Below are 4,456 nucleotides of genomic sequence, written 5' to 3'. Positions count from 1 at the left end.
CAAAAACTAAATAAGTATTTGATAAATGTAAAACAATGCCAACACCGTGTTTTGTATTCACTTTGTAGGCTGCCATGATGGTGTGCCAATAGCCGCATTCCAGTTGACACGTTTTCACCAGAGGCAGTTCTTTTAACATTGTAATATCATTGATTATGTTGAAATTTGCTTCATCTGCGTCATTTTCAACCTTCACGTTTGGATCAGGATGCAGGCTAATATTGTGGTATTTTCCACCCAAATATTCCAACGTTGGTGAGCCCTTTTCAATATGTTGTTGGATATTCTTGAACATCTTGGGATTTTCAACGAAATACTTGGCCTGTCGATTATTCACGAAAACGGTGTGAGTATTTAAGAGATGAAGAATGACACCGACTCCATACTTTCTCTCCACCTTGCGAGCTGCGGTGATGGTATAAAAAGCTCCAACTTCTAAATCTTCAAGTTTGACGAGAGGAAGAACTTTCCGATGCGCCACAATGTTAATTTTGTTGAGACCCATGATGTCTTGGTACTTGAGTATCAAAATTAGGGTTTAATTCAAGTCTTCTGAAGACTTGAGCAGAGTACTTTGATGTCACTTCGAAACTGGATAACTTGTTTCACTTCTTAAATATTCTTCAGAAGAAGATTCAAACGCTTCTTCAATTTCTGTCGCTGGAGACACTTCCTCATGAAAAACTTTGCGATGAACTGATGACGAGCATGGAAATGTCGTTGGTTGTATACATAAACCCCCCCCCCCAGTCGTGCAACCATCACTTTTCAAATGAATAATTACACACCGACTGTAATGGTTAGGTGGGTGAGGTGTTGCTCCGGCAGACATCCAAGCTAAGCAGCGTTGAGCTGGGTTAGTACTTGGATCGGTGACCGCTTAGGAACACCTCGCTCGCACAAAAATCGCGGGCGGTAGGTACGGTGTAGCGGCCTAGTGTCTCCATCTAGTCAGTGTGACAGATGGATATATTAGGGCACTGCATAATCGACCGGCTGTGCGACTAGGGTTTTACATGGGTTCCCGTGCAGTCCTAGCTGGAATGGGGCACAGCTAAGAGTAAGCGGCCATGATACCGCAGATAACAAAGAGAGGAAAAGAAAGGGGGGAGGCAGGCTAGAGGAGGGGTTTCAAATCGAGAATTACTTCGATAAAGTGAAGTGGTATGGCAAACATCAAAGTACCGGAAATGTCAATATATAGATAAACCACGCTCTCGCACCCATCACTTGCTTAAATAAATAATTACACATTATTATAAAGATTGGTTTTTCCATGAAGTGGTAAACATCAAAATACAGGAAATCTTAATATATACATAAACACCCCTCATCTGCAGCCATCACTTTTTAAAATAAATAATGACACATCATTACAAACAACGGTTTTTTATGAAGTAGGTAAACACCAAGGTATCGGAAATCTTAAGTTTGAGCATGTTTGAAAAATGTCATGTGGTCACCAGTTGTGACACGTCTAGGACCATCTCAAGGGGGGTGGGAGAAATCTGATGGGTTATGAATACATCTGTTTAATCAAAAGCGCTAATTACACCGTGAACTGCGAATTAATCAACTCTTTCTCACACCAACCCCCTCGCGGGATGAGGTGTGGATTGACTACGTCCTCGATAGAGCTCCATTTTATCGAAAAAAACACGAATTAAATTGATTGACTCGCGAAACAAACCACGAATTAAGTTAATTGACCCGCGAATTAAAACCGTGACCCGCAAATCAATCAACCCTTCCACTCACTTGGCCCCCTCACGGGAGCCCTTTGGCCAGGTCTTCGCGAGACCCTTGCCCCAGAACCTACTAATGAATCTGATAATTGATTAATTATTTAATTAATTAATTAATTAATTAGGGCGGATGAAGTACCCTTCCACCTACCCAGCCCCCTTGCGGGTGTAAGTCGTGGATACATACGCAAAACCGCGAATTAATTGAGCCCCAAAAACGAGTCAGTCGTCAGTCGTTGACGTCGAGCTCACTGGGCCCTGGACATCCGGCAGGAGATGAAGAGTGGGAAAGGGTTTAGGCCTCAGCCCAATGCATCTGTCACAACTCGAGGACCCATTGAAGGCAACTCGCCCATCTCCGAGGAAAATCTCCGACTGCAGATTATTGCTGTCGAACATTTCAGCCAGATAAGCCCCACCAACTGGGGATTGGTGAGCATAATGGATGTAAAAAGGACCAGATCCTCAGGGGCTGGCAGATTGCCCGTGGTCTATCCCGGCGCCAACCTCACCAAGAAGACCCTGTATCAGCAGATGGGCCCGTTCCTCTCGGAGATCCTGGGCAGGTACAGCTTAAACAGCTGTCTCCCCTCGTTCTTGATCTTCCTCCAGGTCCTCAGGTTCAAGCTCTCTCTGTCGGGGATGCTGATTGATATCGTGCAGTTGCCTGTAGCTGGCTTTCCAGGACTCCTCAGTCTCGGTACACCGTAGATCCTCACTGTGTAGTTCATGTTTGCTGGGACTCTCTTGACCTCGAATGTTCGGTCTATTTTCCTGGCGTTGTGGTCCACCCGCCCCCAACGCTGCTCGTGAAGCTTTCCTCTCTCGTTTTTGTAGTGGGAGACTCCGGTTAGTTTGACACCGTATCTGGTGAAAACGGATATTGGATTTTTTCAGAAAAATTATTGGGTTTTTTTGGCATTTCAAAACTGTCTGGCTTCAATGAAGGCGTCTTATGAATACTACGATCTTTCTCAAAATTCAGACAACATGAAAATCCCAAATAACAAAATACATCTCGATCATTTTCATATTATTTGATATTTATAAATTCTATCCTGGCTCTCATTCTTTTTATTAATTCTCTGGCATAAATCCCTCAACATATTATAAATTCATATGTCGACTAAATCGGTTAAACACTAATCGACGTTCACGAAATAGTTTCTTTCTCATTTCGTTTGCGTTAGACGAGTTTTCCCCTGAAAATTCAGATAGACTAGTTTTACAGGAAATTCTGAGATGCCCTTGTTGCAAAAATAAAAGTGAAATACCCTCGTTTTATCAGAAAGTGTAAATTCTGCAGTAATGACGGAAGCCTCTCCCTCTAAATGCTGTAAATAAAGAGAATAACAAAAATCTGTTTAACATAACCACAATACCTGGTGATTTGGCCGTTGGGAACAGCCGGTGGAGACCAACTGACTGAAACAAAACTCGTTCTACTGATATTATCGAATTTACACGTGACCGTGAGGTTCTCCGGTGAGTTGCAGACCCCATCCATGGTCGTTCCATTGACCTCAGCACTCCAGTTGCCACACTGCTTCGTGTAGTAACTGCATGCGGATATCTTGAATAGATGAGTTGTGGCTGGATTCAGGTCCACGAAGACGTAGTCGTTGAATTCCGAGGCCGGATGGACTGCCTCCTTAGTTTGAACGTCGTGGATCATCATCAGGGTGTAATAGTGGACGTCCTCCCGAAGGGCTGGAGGTGGCATTGTCCAGCCCACTGTGATGGAGCTCTCGGTGAAGCCCTTCACCGAGACATTTGGCACGAATATGGGGTCAGAGTCCAGGGTTTTAATCCACCTGTTGTCGTGATACACCTGGGACTCTCCCACTTCGTTCTTCGCGGAGATGCTTATCTGGTACTCTGTGGACTTCTCGAAACCCTTGAGTACGAAGTTTGTGTTTTCACCCCCTACGGATTGCCTGTAGAATACACGCCCCTCTTGGCCGTTCTTCTGGAAGCTCATCTGATAATTTTGGATGGGCTTGTAGCCGTCGTTCACAGTCCAGTTGAGGAAGATTTTATCAGCACCCACTGCCTTGATGAAGTCTATGTTCACCTGGGGCTTGTCGATGACGAAGACGTGGCGCAGGCTCGTTACTGTACTTCGGTTCTTGTTTGCCATGCATGTGTAGGTGCCGTTGTTCTTTCACAAGACACTCTCGAAGGAGAGGGTCATTGTGTGGTAGGTATCGTTTATCTGGGTGACTGTTGTTAGGTCTCGCAGGGTCCACACCACGTTGACGTCAGTCGTCATGTAGAATCCTGGCTGGGGCGATTGGGAATTTTTCCTCTCGAAATTCTAATTCTATTTGAATTTATTAGTTGCCTAATGGAGGTAGGCGGTGTTTGAAGAGGAATTTTCGTGGTTCCCGGTAGCTTAGTTGGTAGAGTGCCCGGCGCGTAACTGGGAGACCCAAGTTTGAATCCTGGCTGGAGCGACTGGGAATTTTTTCTCTCGAACTTCTAATTCGAGTTGAATTTTTTTTTTTTTTTGACAATTGATTAACCCGTCAATCAAACCGCGAATTAAACTGACACCCGCGAATTAATCAAACCTTTCATCCACCTCCTCGTTAGGGTGGATTGACTAGGGCATTAATAGAGCCCCAAAAACCGCGAATCAAATTGCTAACCCCACGAATTAAACCGTGAATAAAACTGCGACCGACGAATCAAACCGCGAATTAAACCAC

The sequence above is a fragment of the Diachasma alloeum genome, unplaced genomic scaffold, assembly GCF_001412515.2.
Source record: "Diachasma alloeum isolate Michigan unplaced genomic scaffold, Dall2.0 Dall_scaffold_00756, whole genome shotgun sequence".
Classification (NCBI taxonomy): Eukaryota; Metazoa; Arthropoda; class Insecta; order Hymenoptera; family Braconidae; genus Diachasma; species Diachasma alloeum.
Note: the sequence above shows the minus strand (reverse complement) of the source record.